Source organism: Arvicola amphibius, chromosome 12 (assembly GCF_903992535.2).
Source record: "Arvicola amphibius chromosome 12, mArvAmp1.2, whole genome shotgun sequence".
In the NCBI taxonomy this organism is placed as follows: Eukaryota; Metazoa; Chordata; class Mammalia; order Rodentia; family Cricetidae; genus Arvicola; species Arvicola amphibius.
In genome coordinates, this window is record NC_052058.2 from 85,896,871 (window position 1) to 85,912,103 (window position 15,233).

The window sequence follows — 15,233 nt, forward strand, 5'->3', positions numbered from 1 at the left end:
ATCTGAAAAATATATAGGGGCTTGGAGTATAGCCCATTAACAGAGTGTTGATACCCTAGTCTGGCCTGGGTTCCATTCTCAGGGCACCAAAATAAAATGGCACTAAAAATATCTATATGAAGCTTTTAGTTGGTTTTGTTTTGGCAAAAGACATCTTATGGTTTGGTTATTCTGGATAAGGAGAATGAATAAGGGCATGGAGAAAAAAATCTGAACTGTCAGAAGATAAAACAAGATATGAATCCATAAGTGTTTAAAGACCATGAATCACTATTTAAAAAAAAGCTTAAAATATGCACAGCGCTGAGGAGCTGGCTCAGTCTGCGAAGGGCTTGCTGCACAGACATGAGGACTGGAGTTTGGTCGCTAGAACCCATGTGAAAAGGCTGGGAACAGTGGGCCTGGCCTGTAGCCCAGCACTGGGGAGGTGGAGACAGGGGTCCCTAGTGTTCAGCCTAGCAGGAATGATGAGACTAAGGGCCAATCAGAGATTCTGTCTCAAAACACAAGGATGGACTGGCAAGATAGCCCAGCCGGGAGAGAAATGCTGGCGATACACAGTCAGTGACCCCAACTTGCTGTGCTTTGATAGAAAGGGAGAAAGCCCTACACGCCCATTTAGCCCTGCCATCTGATGACTTAGGGACCTCACTTGGCCTCTTTGAGCTTCACTTGCCCCAGGATTAACACAAGCATAAGAGCCACTAACCCCAGGAAGAGTTCACACACAGTAGATGCTTCCAGGAGTTTCCCTCTTTCTCCTTCCGCCTCAACCCCTGCTCTTCCATGTTGTTCTCACCGTCTGCAGTTCAGAAGGTTCCGTGGCTACTCTACTAAGTACAGAATGAGATACATGGAGTTCTTTCCCTATAATCAAGAAGCAAGTCAGACATCAGCAAGAACTTTCTTCAAGGACCTTCAACATAAAACCAGACACAAATGGCATCTAGGGACCTTCTATCCTTGGGATCTTTAAGATCAGGCCCACTGATCTAAAAAGAGATAAGAAAATGCTCTCTAGAGCTCGCAGAGTGCATGGCTTTGGGGAAGAACTTTATTTAAAAAGATGTGGGTAGAGAGAATGATAGCAGCCCCAAGAAGCCTGCATCCTGACTCCTAGCATCTGCGAATCGTTCCTAGAAGAGGACCTTGGAAAAGCTGAGCTTCTTAGGTGGTCTGAGTGACAATGGCTCCCATAAGTTCATATATTTGCATACTTGGTCTCCAGTTAGTAGAACCCTTTGGAAAGGATTAGGAGGCGTGCTACCTGGAGCAGGCTCTGAGGTTTCAGAAGCCTGTGAACCTCTCTGCCTCTCTCTCTCTCTCTGCTTCCAACTTGCAGATAAGGATGCAGGTTCTCAGCAACTGCTCCAGGGCCGTGCCTGCCTCCCTGTCTGTCTGCTGCTGTGCTCCCTACCGTGATGGTCATGGACTCACCCCCTGAAGCAGTAATCCCCCAATAAACTCTTCTGTAAGTAGTCTTGGCCTTGGTGCTTTGTCACAGCAGTAGAAAAGTTAGTAAAACAGGTGGGGAGATTGTTTTAGAAGGGTTAGTAATGGGAATCATGGAGGACCAGACCCAGAAAAGGAAAGTGACCATGGAAACAGAGATTGGAGGGAGTTAGTTTGAAGATGAAGGAAAGAGCCACAAACCAGGGAATGCAGCAGCTTCTAGAAGGGGGATGGGCACAAAATGGCTTCTACTTTGAAGCTTCCAGAGAGAATGCAGTCCTGCCGATACCTTGATGTGACCTCATATGACCTATTCTGGGCTTCTGATCCCCAGAGCTTAGGATACTATTTTTTGTGTTGTTTTAAACCTTCAAAATTGGTGACAGTTTGCTGCAGCAGTCAGAAGAATAAAGATTGTTTGTAACATTCACAGAGAGCAGGTGACTGCTCCGTGTCCCTTAACTGTTGATGGCAGAGCCTGCTGCTGGTCTTCGAACCTAGACTCTAGGATCCATCTGGTGAATGAGGTGAAGATGGAAATGGAGATAGCACAGGGCTCAGGACAAGGACTCATCCCGAGGAGCCATCCCTTGAGGGGGCAATGTCTCTATGGTCTGCGGAAAGTGCTCACTCCTTTTATGAATGAACTTGGCAGGACTGCCCAGTTGTAAGGGAACTAAGAATCCCCACAAAGGCAGATGGGCTGCGTGACTCTGCTCTGTCCCTTAAGAGGTAGTTACTAAGGAGGTCTTGAGGGGAGCTGGGACCCCTTCATCCTTCAGGGACGAGCCTGGGTCAGGGCAATCTGAAGTCACGAGGGGAGTGGGTCAAAGTGATGGGAAAGGGTCAGTGCCAGACAGCCAGTGCTCTGAGCAGTTTTCACACCAAGAACCATCTTTCCAAGGACTCTCTGATAGGAGGAGACACACCCTGATCCTGAGTTGGAGCCCAAAAGATAAGGAACACTCTCCCATCTCCCTAAGGGCAGTCTTCAGAGCCTGGGTACCTCCTCATGGAGCTGGAGCCATAGATATGACATGGCTCTCCTCCCAGGTCACAGGACAAGACAGACAGCAGACATTCGTATCAACTGAATGATTATACTGCTTGTTTAAACATCACCTCATTGCAGCCCCAGGATGGTGTGTGTGTGTGTGTGTGTGTGTGTGTGTGTGTGTGTGTGTGTACATGTGTGTACTCCAGTTTCTGAAAAATAACGTTACACCATTTATCCACCCTGAAGGGAGAGAAGTGACTTTTTATGGGTACCAGGACATTATTCCAGATATACCCCTCCCACAAAATTCTGTTGCCATTGTCTCTCTCTTACAGGTTAGCAAACTGAAGCCTGGAAAAGATAAGTCATTTCCCCAAAGTCTGCAGACTTTATGTGGAAGAATAAGGCTCAAGCCAGAGCCAGCTCTTTCCACACAGGTCTCGGAGCCTGCAGTGTTTCCTGGAGAGGAAACGCCGTGAGCGAGGGAAGAAAGACGGAAGTCCAGGAGACACCAGACAATAGCAGGGAAGAGTTGAAACTGGGGCTGCCCTAGATAACCGGGCAGCTCTTGCCAGGAAGGGAAGTCAGAGACTAACTATAGACTATAGACTGCCCATGTGGCCAGAGGAGCCAGAGGAGCCCATCAACCTCGGGGCTACAGCACTTCTCCCATTGGGTATTTTCCATTCTCCTGCTCTTCCCCTGCAGTGCCCTGAATTTAAATCTAGAAACTGAGAGGAGTGGGTGAGCATCTTCTCTGCTTCTGAACTAGCTTTGGAGAGGAGAGGAATACAGTGTTGGCCAGGGCAATTTTGAGAAAATCCACAGATAAGGGAAGAGATGGGCACATCCCTGCTGGCTTGGGATGAGAAAGGGGGGCTTTCAGGAGTTCCCTGGGGTCAGCGGCTGTGCATCATTCTTTCGGGATAGACTTGCTGAGCCTCTGTGAGGTGTCCAGGGTTTGGCTAAGCTGGTTCAGAGGATGAGTCTGATGGAGGATCTGTGTAGTTAGGAAGGATTATCCCAGAAGGCAGGCTCAAGGTGAAATCTGAGAGATTTAGGGATTAGCCTAGAAGGGAGAAAGTCATCCAGGTCGAGAGCACCGCAGGCTAGGCCTAGAATGAAAAGAACACACAGGCGAAGAGCTCACTGTGGTCAGACTGGGTGGAGCCCAGAGAGGCTAGGGGCAAGGTGGGGAGAAGCAGGTGGCTCGCGGCACCCTCCTAACCAGGGAGGGGTCTTGTCCATCCCATAATTGTGCATCCCTGAATGTGTAAGTGGGGTTCAGGGTAGGATCCACACCTGCAAAGTCATGCCTGCTGTCCTGTGGAAGACAGACAAAGAGACACAAGTGGAAAAGGTCAGAATATTCAGAATATGAAATACTAACTTGAAAAGTCTTCCAGCTGAGTTTATGCTACATTGCCTAGACTGGCCTTGACCTCTTGGGCTCAAGTGGTCCTCTCACTTAGCCTCCCTAGTAGATGGGATGACAGGCACGTGCTACAAATAGCAATTAACAAGGTCCAGACAGGAGGCATGGCAGCCTGATGTCTTAGTCACTGTTCTATTGCTGTGAAGAGACGCATGACTAAGGCAACTCTTATAAAAAAGAAAGTATTTAATTGGGGCTTGCTTCCAGTTTCAGAGGCTTAGTCCATTATCATCATTGTGGTGGGCAGGTAGGTGCTGGAGCAGTAGCTGAGAGCTACATCCAGATCCACAGGCGGGGGTAGGGAGAGAGAGGAGAGAGAGGGAGAGAGAGAGAGAGAGAGATAGAGGAGAGAGAGAGAGAGAGGAGAGAGAGAGAGAGAGAGAGAGAGAGAGAATGGGCCTGGCGTGGGCTTTTGGAATCTCAAAGCTCACCTGCAGTGACACTCTTCCTCCAACAAGGTCACTCCTGCTTCAACAAGGCCACACCTTCTAGTCCTTCCAATCCTTTCAAACAGTGCCACTCCCTGGTAACCAAGCATTCAAATACACGAGCCTAGGGGAGCCGTTCTCATTCAGACCACAGCCCCTGTGCTGAAAGGATGGCAGTAGAAAGAAGCGCATAGACCCTAGACATTCACTGAAGGGAAAACCTTAGTAATGAGCTGTGTGTAAAGAACAACTACAGAGGAACCAGGAGCACTCTAGGGTCCTCCCTTCAGCAAGACGGACAGGTTATGGTCTGTTTCTAGAGCAGGGCACCAGAAGCGGCCTTAGAGTCAGGTCCATCTCAGGCACACCAAAGGCAAATGCTTTTGTTGCTTCTTCCATGTAGACAGAGCAAGCAGGCCAGAGTAGCGGCACATCTGAGTTTAGGAGGGAGACTTAAGTAGGAGGTAGGTACACGTGGGGTCATGAGCGTAAAGATACTTTTTAAAGCCACGCAAGGGACAGAGGCTCCTAAGGAGAGGACACAGCACCCAGACCAAGACTGAGGTCTTAGAGACCAGGTGGAGGTGGGGACACAGTCACAGCACCTACATTGTTGGAAGTGAGGGAGGGTGAGGCCGAAGCAGGGAATGCTGAGGGAGGAGGACCCTCTAGGGGCTTGTAGCCTATACAGGTGGCAGTTGTACAAACTCACAGCCACAACACAATGAGGTCAAGAGTTTATAGGCGTGGCTTCAGGATAAGGAACTAGCTGAGATGTCTGTGGTCCCTGGTTCTCTGAGCTGGGTGGCTGGCCTAGTGTGTGGGAGGGACCGTGGGACTGGGAAAGATGGGAATCCAGGATGCAGAGGCCGGACTCTTCCCTGGAGATCCCCAGACTCCCCTGCCACTCCTATGCTGAGCGCCTCCCTGTAGGTAGTCAGCCTGGTGCTCCACAGTAGCCTTCGCCACCCCTGCTCCCCCCTCCCCAGCAGTTCTGGGGCCCTGCCCGTCTTCATTTCCATCTCCATCCTGAGATCCTTGTCCCACCCGTTCCCGGACAAGCTAGCTTCCTTAGCAGAACTGTTTTCTAAAACCAGGATTACTGTGACAGGCATGCAGACACAGCTTGGAGCCTTGCCCTCATCAAGGCGGGATGTTTTCTCAAAAACAGTTGCTTCACTTCCTGGTGTTGGGAAATCATACGTGTAGACCCTCTTATGTTTCACATTGTTTGAAGAGAAGGAGGGGAGAGCAGGTTAGCCCCACCCTGCCCGCCACCCTCCCTTCTGAGCAGCTTTAGCCCCCTGTGGCGTTCAGCTCAGGGCTCCAGGTGGCTACACCAGGCACAAGCTCTCCCTGCCTGTATCCCCTTCTCCTAGTCTTCCAATCTGAACACACCCTGGGGGGCCTGACTCAGCCTGGAGGTCATGGTTATTGGCTGCTGTGAGCTGAACCTCATTCAGGACCCTAGCTCAACGCTGATATCCCATGAAAACCCCTTGCTCTCCTTTCTTTGAACACATTTGGTTTGCTCCTTTCTCATTGTTAATGGCTCATTTCATCGGACACTGCAATCCTCCGTGGGTGTGTGTTCTAAAAACACCAGGAGATCGAGTCTTGAGTCCCCGTCACATCTCATTTACCTCCTAGAGCCTCAGCCAAGGTCTTTTCTGTGCAAAGGATGATTTCTGGCTAGAACTTCTGTGGGAAAGGCAGCCTGCTGCGTGATTTCTGTTTTTCTGTGAAAATGCCCTTTGATAGCTAAGAGTAGGGTCCACACCAGTCTACAGAGGAGTACATTCGTTCATTCAACAAGTGCTTTATTTAATTTTGTTTTTATTTTATTCTATGTGTATGAATATGTGTATTTTGCCTGCATGCATGTGTATGTGTACCATGTATATTCCTGGTGCCATGGATTCCTTGGAACTGGAGTTACACACAGTTGTGAGTTGCCATGTAGCTGCCGGGAACTGAACCCCGGTCCCCTGGAGAAGCATCCAGTGCTCTTAACCATTGAGCCAGTTCTCTAGTCCAGTACTTTTTTTTTTTTCCTAAAGACAGGGTCTCACTATGAAACACAGGCTGGCCTGGAACTTGTGGTCTACCAGCCTCTGCCTACCAAGTAAGCGCTTTGATCCCAGCCTTGAAGGGACACACGCTAAGTACCTTCCATGTGCTAGAAGTGAAGCCAGACACTGGGGATCTAGTCATTACGAGGCTGGTGGAGTTCGGCTTCCACAGAAACTCTCTTCAGGCAAAGCAGAGTCATCAACAAGAGGGAAATCACTGCAGACCAGAGAGTCCCGCGCTGGAAATAAACCCAAGTGAGGAGTCAGCACTGGGACACCTCTCTAGTAAGTGACCTGCAGGGTGAACTGCTGAGCCAGAGAAGGTCTGCAAAGGGTGAGTCCAGAGGGAGGGACAGACCAGACAAACCTGTGAGGTGGGGGAGAAGACATGGGTTCCAAAAGAGGGGGAGGAAGAGTGGCTGCATTGTGTGTGTGTGAACTGCTCACAGAAAGGGGGCCAACAGGAAGTGGTTCAGACACTAGCAGAAACTCTCCTTGGATGAGGACTTGGTTTTTTTTTTTTTTTAAATGACTCTGTGAGTATATGCACATGAGTGCGGTCCCTGAAGAGGCCAGAAGAGGGCGTCAGAGCCTCTGGAGTGAGAGTTGCAAATACTAGTAACCCACCTGATGTGAGCACGGGAGTCCAACTCTGACCCTCTGGAAGAGCAGAGAGGGCTTTAGGGCTGAGTCATCTCTCCAGCACCCACCACACTGGTAACTGTGTGTGAACTTGAACCAATTTTCTGGGTCTTAATTTACGCGTGTGTATACTTAATCTTGGAGGTGTGGTAGCCCGGGGCCCAGTGTCCCATGACTCAGCAGGCACAGGCTACACAGGAAAACCCTGTCTCCAAAACCTCAAACCCTAGGCCAAATCAAAACCAAACAAAAATAACAAAACCCCTCGATCTTGAGCGTTCTTGTGAGGATTAAGTGGTGTAAGAACTAACACATCATACTCTGGCTTTCTGATTGGTGTCAGGTAACAGTCAGAAATCCAGACACTGTGGGAGAGGCTGGGGTGACAGGGTCCTCCAGAGCAGTGGTTCTCGACCTTGCGAATGCTGTGACCTTTAACACAGTTCCTCATGTTGTGGTGACCCCCCCAACCATACAAATGTTTTCATCGCTACTTCATAACTGTGATTTTGCTGCTGTTATGAATTGTAATGTAAACGTCTGAGATGAGACCCTTGTGAAAGGGCAGTTCAGCCCCCAAAGGGGTGGCCTGCAGGTAGAGCGGTGTCCTGAGCAGCCAGTCCTCCAGCACTGGCTTGCTCTCAGACATCCCTGCTCCCTCCCTCTCCCCTCTCCCCACATCACCCCTTCTCTTTTCTTTTTCTGCCACTCACTTTCCCCCTTCCCATTCTTTCAAGTTACATCTTCTCAGCTGCCCCAGATCTGGAAGATGTTTTAGATACATCAACGCTCATGTTTATCTTGTACTTTTTTTTTGCCTTGCTTTAAAAAAAAATCAAGCGTTTCCATGGTTTCCACATCTCTCTCAATTAAAAGAGCAGCATCTGTATGAAAAACGTAAGAGATCTTATACAAAGGTATGGCCAGGGATGGTTATCCTTCTCCACTGAAGTCACAGTCCCTTAATAGAAAATGGCTCCCACCACTGGATTAAAGGATTAGAAAGATTTTGTCTCCAGGCATCTGGGGCCTGCTGTGTTGGAGACGACTCTCTCTCAGCAGGCTGAGGAGGGGCACTCAGGATGCTCTCCAAAGGCCAGTAACTTCTGAGTCACCCCAGAGATGCTCAGGATACAGCCTGGATGTCATGTTCCACAGCTGGCTACCTTTGGCTGGCTCGGTGGCAGCTGCTGCAGAAGTGACGCAGGGTGGACAGGCGGGACAGTACAGCTGAGGTCACTGGTGGAAACGGGGGGCCCTGAGGCAAAGGGCGACATTAGACACCTGTCCGCCCACTGTTTTGGTGCCCATGCTTGCCCAAGGAAGGACAGGGCTCCTCCGTGTGTCCCAATGTGTGCGGATGCCAGGGGAGGAGCTGTGGACCCAGCCTCCTCCTTCTAGATCTGCTCTCACTTAAAGGGGCTTCTGGCTGGGAAAGTGGGGTGCAGCAAGTGGAGAGTGGGGCCTTTCCCCCTTTTATTCTTCTTCCTTGAGAGTGGGCACCCAGTGATGGTAGTGACTGGCTGTGGTGACCAGTCCGCTTAACTGCCGTGAGGAGTGACTTGCTCTGGGTCACAGGGAGCACAGGGAGCAAAGGCAAAGTCAGCTTCCCTGTGCAATGAGCAGGGGAAGCAGTGGAACCTCAGCGGAGTGATGGTCTCTCAGGGCTCTGCTCAGCAGAGTGATGGTCTCTTAGTGCTCTGCTCTTTAGGGCCCCTGACCCATGTGTTCCTTCTCAAGGTCTGTTCTTCGGGGTGGCATGTGGGGTGAGAGAAGCCTGGGCTATGTGCGGAAGGCAGCCCAGGACTTAAGCACTGGTTTACTCAGCCACATGTGGTACACTGACAGCTCACAACATGAGCAGGGTGGAGCTTACACCCCTATGGATACCGAGTTAAGGGTGTCCACAAAAACAATTGCTGGTGTGAGGGTCTCAAAATGAACACCACCTCAGACTGTGAGGATTAAGTGCTGAGATAACGAGGAGGAGGCTCAGGGAGACAGGATTTCTAACTGCTGGGTCTGGACTCATTAGGGTGGGCTAGCCTCCCCCACTACAGCATCACTAACTGCCGGGTCTGGACTCATTAGGGTGGGCTAGCCCCCCCCCCCATTAGTATCACTAACTGCCAGGTCTGGACTTGTTAGGGTGGGCTAGCCCTCCATCTCCCCACCTCCCCATAGCCCAGATGCTCTGACTCTGAGGATAGTGAAGACCAAGTGATCCAGACAAGAGGGATGGACGTTGGGTCCTTGAACTCTGTGTCTCTAGATGCCTCTCCTTCCTAGGCAGAACCTCAGGGTCCCACCATGGAGTTTGGTTGCCAAGAAATGGAGGGGAGGATGGGGTGTGAGGACCAGGAGGATGTCTTTGGTTAAGCCTAGGCTTTGTTTGCCTGGTCTCCTCAGGTTATTATTGGTCTGGGTGACAGCTGGGAATGGCGAGAGCATGCAGGAGAAGAGAGTGGAGTGGATTTGGGGCCATTCTAAGCTCCCAAGATCTTCCATGCCATCTGGTGGGGGACAAGGAGGGTGATCATGCCAGGAATATCTGTCTACTCCCTCCCCACTCACGCCCTGAGCAAAACGGGGAGCAGCTTAAAAGAAATGTGACAGTGGGTCTTTGGATAGGGTTTCTCTCCTTCCGGTATGTCTGGGAAATATGTGTTGCCCAAATAGCTGGGTGAATTAAGAGAAGTCTGTCTTCTGTCTGAGCCAGGCTCTGGCCTCGGGGGAGCGGGCTTTTCTCCCAGCCAGGAGCTGAAGAAGCAGGGAGACTGCCTCTTAGTGACAAACACACCCGGTAGAAGTGGGGCTCTCAGGAGCCTTCAGACTCCTTCCACACTTGACAATGCTACACAAGCCTTTTAGAGACTGTGATGTCTAAAACATGCTGCCACCGTTCCCATTCCTCATCTCTGCTGGCAGTTGGTGCAGCTCTTTCCCCAGAGTCCTTTCTGGGTCCCCAAACTCAATAAAAAGCCTTAGAGTCAAAGCACATACATGTGGAGCTTTACAGCACAGGAAAATGACTTGAGTCTGTAACCTCACGGAGGGGTTGGGTGGTCTAAGCAAAGAAGGAAGGAGGGAGGAAAGTAGAGATGGTTTACTCAGTCAGGCCCTCGAGAGATCCCTGGAAAACTATGCACCCCTCTATCTTAGGGGTGAGGACAGTGCACCAGATGAGGAAGGTGGGCTCCGAGCTAACTGTGGGACCCTGAGCAGTCTGGGTCCACTTCAGTGACTCTGGGAAACTACAGATTTGCCGTGTCTGACTCAATTCTCCTGGGGGACCCCTGGGAGGGATAGACGGAGGAGAGAACTAGCCAGCACCCTCCCTGATTATAGCTTCTGCAGGGCCACAGAGGCACTGAGTTCTGAGTTAAATAAGAATTCTGATGCTATCTCCTGTCATTTTCAGGTCCCTCAGGACTAGAAAGAGAAGATTGTCAAATGGATAAATTCCTGTAGCCTACTGGGGACAAATGCAAGGTCCTGAAGCCACCAAAACGTTCAATTAAAAACTGAAATTAAAATAAAGCTTCTCTCCAAGGTGGCTTTACTGGTGGCTGCTACTGAGTCTTTTTGACACAATCCTCAGAGCAGGGAAAGAGGTAACCTCCTGGCTCATTTCATGAGGCTATCAGAGCCTTAAAACTCACATTAGCTTATTATGGCCAGGAACAGTGGCTGGGGCAGAGGGGATCCCAGAGAGGAAGAAGTGTGCAATTCTCACTTTACGGAGTAATTTACACGTGGAAAAGAAAACGTTCATCTAATCTTGCAAGTGTACCTAAATGCCTGTAATAGATCATGACCAGGCTAGAATAATCCTGAGAACATGAGAATCTAAGAGGGTGAATTGCTGATAAGAATTTAGTCGAGTAAAACAAGAAATCTTTAAATAAATGTTTGACAAAATTCTTGTTCATGTACATGGGAACCCTTAGCAAAGTGGGAACAGAAGGAAGTTTCCTTGGTCTGATAAAACTCATATTAAGCTAAATTCCATGGTGTTCATCTAGGATCTTCGCACTGGGGCAGTAGAGTCATCAATCAGAGGATCATCAGTTCAAGGTCATCCTCAGCTACGTGGTAATTAAGTTTGAGGTCAGCCTGGGCTACATGAGACTCTGTCTCAAAAGCAAAAACAAACCAACAAATTCCACAAGGAATAGTGTGTTTAATGTTGAAACACTGAAAGCATCCTCTTTTAGACCAAGAGCAATACAACACCACCTATGTTGCTGCTAATATTCAGCATGTCCTGGAGAGTTTGCTATAATCAGTAGGCAGGAAAATGAACAAAACGCATGGCATAGGCTTTGGAATGCAAGAAAGAAAACATGCTAGTGCAGACGATATGGTTGTCTATGAAGAACACCAGGCAGAATCCCAGGATAATTAGCAAAATTAACAAGAGAAAGCTGGTGTGGTGGTAAACGCTAGGAGGCTGAGGTGGAGAGAGGGAGGGGTGGTGTAAACTAGTGAGTTGGAAAAGTTGCTAGATACAATGTTAATACACGAAAGTCAGCAAAATTACCACACAGTGGCTTCTGCAGCAGTTAAAGAGAGAACTGAACTTTTCTGTTGTTGTTTTGTTGTTTTTCGAGACAGGGTTTCACTGTGCAGCCCTGGCTGTCCTAGAACTCCCTTTTTATACCAGGCTAGCCTAGAATTCAGAGATCCACCTGCTTCTGCCTCCCAAGTGCTAGGATTAAAGGCATACATTGCCACAGCTGTCCTGAAAATTGAACTTTGTAAAAAGGTTATAGGTAAAAGGCTGAAATTTACAGTTAAAAATCAAAACTTAAACCTAGGAATAATGTGCAAGATGTTTAAGAGGAATACTAGAAAATTTCATTAACTATGTTATGAAATGACAGCTAACCACAGAAACACATCGTGGCGGTAGCTAGGGAGGTACAATGTCAAAGAGATACTCATTCCCCCACATAGGTCTATGGGTCAATGCAGTTCTAATCAAACCCGCAAAGACTTTCTAATGGAATTTAGTAAGATGATTCTAATATCTATTTGGAGAAACAAGGGCTGAAGGCAGGTGAGGCATTCCTAAAACTAAGCCCCATGGAAGAATTCCTATTGTGGGTATTTCATAGATGAGTGAGTTTCTGTGGCAGAGAAGACTCTAGACTGGGAGAACAAAAAGATTCCCCCACCTGTAGGATTGCTGCCCAGTACAGAACAGTAGGAAAGGGACTGATCGGCTACTAAACGGTGCCCGGAAAATAAAATAGGATTCTATCTCACAGCATCTACAAATGTCAATTTCAGAAGGATTAAGCCTTAAAAGGGAAAAAAAAAACTTTTAAAATACAGAAATAATCTCTTAGACTTTATGATGTGAGATTCCCCTCTGTATTCTGTGAATATGTTTTATCCCCATTTGTTAATGAAGAATCTGGGCCTATGGCGGTGTGGAATAGGGCAAGGTGGGAATTCCAAGCAGAGATAGAGGAGAAAAAGAAGGCAGAGACAGGGAGACGCCATGTAGCTGCCGAAGGAGACAGATGCTCTGAAACCTTACCGGTAAATCATGAGCCTCATGGTAAAATATAAAATAATAGGAATGGGTTAATTTAAGATGTAAGAGTTAGTTAATAAGAAGCCTAAGCTAATAGGCCAAGCAATGTTTTAATTAATATAGTTTTAGTGTGATTATTTTGGGTCTGGGTAGCCAGGAAATGAATAAGCAGTCTCTGTCAACAACTTTAGAGAAAAATTTATTTGTATTTTCTTTTTTTCGGCTTTTTTTGGTCTTTGGTACAGTGTCTTGCTATGTTGCCCTGGTTGGTGTAACTCTCTATGTAGACCCACGATTTTCCCATCTCTGCCTCCCAAGGATTGACATCACAGGTGTGAGACACCATATCTGACTTAGAAAAAGGTATCTTAAGATACAGAAAGCCCAAGTCATAAAGGATAAAAATGATGAACACAGCTGCATTAAAAAGACTCCTAGGGAAGTGTGATGCTCACCTTGAATCCAGGGCTCAGAAGCCTCAGGGAGGAAGGTTATGAGTTCAAATCAGCTTGGACTGTAAAGTGAGGAGAGAGGGGTAGGGGTGGAAGGAAGGGAGAGGGAGGAAGAGAGAGAGAGAGTGAGAGAGAGAGAGAGAGAGAGAGAGCACGCAAACCATGACTATAAAGGAATTTAAGTTTAGAATATGTAAAGTGCTCCCGTGCTTCTATAAGATGTGATAGGTCACCCGACAGAAAGATGGCAGGACACACCACGGACAAGAGGACCAAACTCATACAGCTTGAGGCCCAGGAAACACACTGAAGCCAATGAGAAACCAGGAGGTGTGGCTTGAGGCAGAATGAGATACTAGCATGCTTTACATGCTTGTTGTGATGGCGACTCTAAGGTGTCAGTGATGGTGTGTGGGTTCGTGACAGTTAATGCACACATAGACTTTGACCACTCGTATATATGTATGATAGAGTTTATCATTGAAAAAGCAAGACCAGCGAAGAGTTTCAGCTCTGGGCAGGCTAGGACCCCCTTGAAAGTGGGGAGGCATGGCAGGAGAGTCAGTTGCTGCTTTACCTGGGGTTCTAGTGTGTGTCAGGTGTGACGCACATCATCCGAGATCAGGCTACAGGGGCTCTTTAGGGCATGAGAGGGACAGCATCGTTAGAGAAAGCACTAGATGTTCACTGGGTAAGATAGCAAGGTGAAAATAGCTTCACATTCTTTTCTTTAAAAAAAAATAAGCAGGCCGGGCGGTGGTGGTGCACGCCTTTAATCCCAGCACTTGGGAGGCAGAGGCAGGCGGATCTCTGAGTTCGAGGCCAGCCTGGTCTACAAGAGCTAGTTCCAGGACAGGCTCTAGAAACTACAGGGAAACCCTGTCTCGAAAAACCAAAAAAAAAAAAAAAAAAAAAAAAAGCAGGTAGAGGTGGCTCATGCCTTTAATCCCAGCACTCTAGAGGCAGAGGCAGGTGAATCTCCATGAGAACAAGGCCAGCCTGGTCTACAGAGTGAGTTCCAGTACAGTCAAGGCTACACGGAGAAACCTTCTCTTGAAAAACAAACAAACAGAAAAGATTATTTACTTTCATGTGTGTGGGTATGTGCGTATTTCATCTTGTATGTGCTTGGTGCCCACAGAGACCAGAAGAGAGTGTCAGACTCCCTGGAACTGGAGTTACAGACAGTTGAGAGCCACCATGTGGGTGCTGGGAATGGAGTCCAGGTCCTATCCTCTAGAAGGGCAGCCAGTGCTGTTAACCCCTGAGGCATCTTTCAGGCCCTTAACCACACATTCTTTTCAAACTCCACACTCCAAGTCCAGCACCAACAATTCAAGCCTAGGTACAGAGGCCACCCTGGGTTGTATTATTTACTTTATATATTAAAATGGATGTGGTGGTAACAGGCAGTCTGGCAGGTACAGAGAAGATTGGTTTGAGAGTGACACTTGCTAAACTTCAGAAAGAGAGGAGGGATGTCCTTAGGCCACGGGAGCAGGAAGTCACCCAGGTGAGATAAGAGGGCGCCTTGTATGTAGAGAACTAATTACAAGCAAGTCCGGACTTGGCCTGACCCGTATCTTCCCCATGAGCCTGCAGCTTTACACAGTGTCAGAGATGATGTCGTCCCCCTCCGCCGGGGACTGGCCTCCCCCATTGGAGGTAAAAGCCCCCGAGCTTGCTAGTCTCCCACCAACTGCAAATACTGTTAGACGGGACTCATTTCTGCAACCCCTACCTCCAGCCCTGCTAGCTGCTCGCACCTGGTAAATGATCAAGAAATACTTATAATTTTCAGCTTTATTAATTTTATATGCGCAGGGCAACTGTATAATCAGATGTTATAGAGGAAAGAACTGTGGTTTAAAGGCCGGAGAGGGACAGAGGAAATGGGTAGATATGGGGCAGGCCCTGACTCCCTCATTGTCTTAACTTGGATAAGGCTCTGGAACCTGTGCCTGAGAGGCCCTGTAGGAATGACAGTGAGAAATTAAGACACACGGTAACATAAGGATATGCCGGCATAGACACATGGGTAGTAAGTACAGTGTAGACACCCAGCACACGTAGCCTGGGCCTGTCCATCACACTGGTGGATTGCATTGCCCAGACTTTAGCCCAGGAAGGAAATGTCCACGGTGGTTTGAGTACAAACCTAGGCTGTGGGGTTAGACCAGCGTCTAAACCCCAGCTCTGCCACACATTGG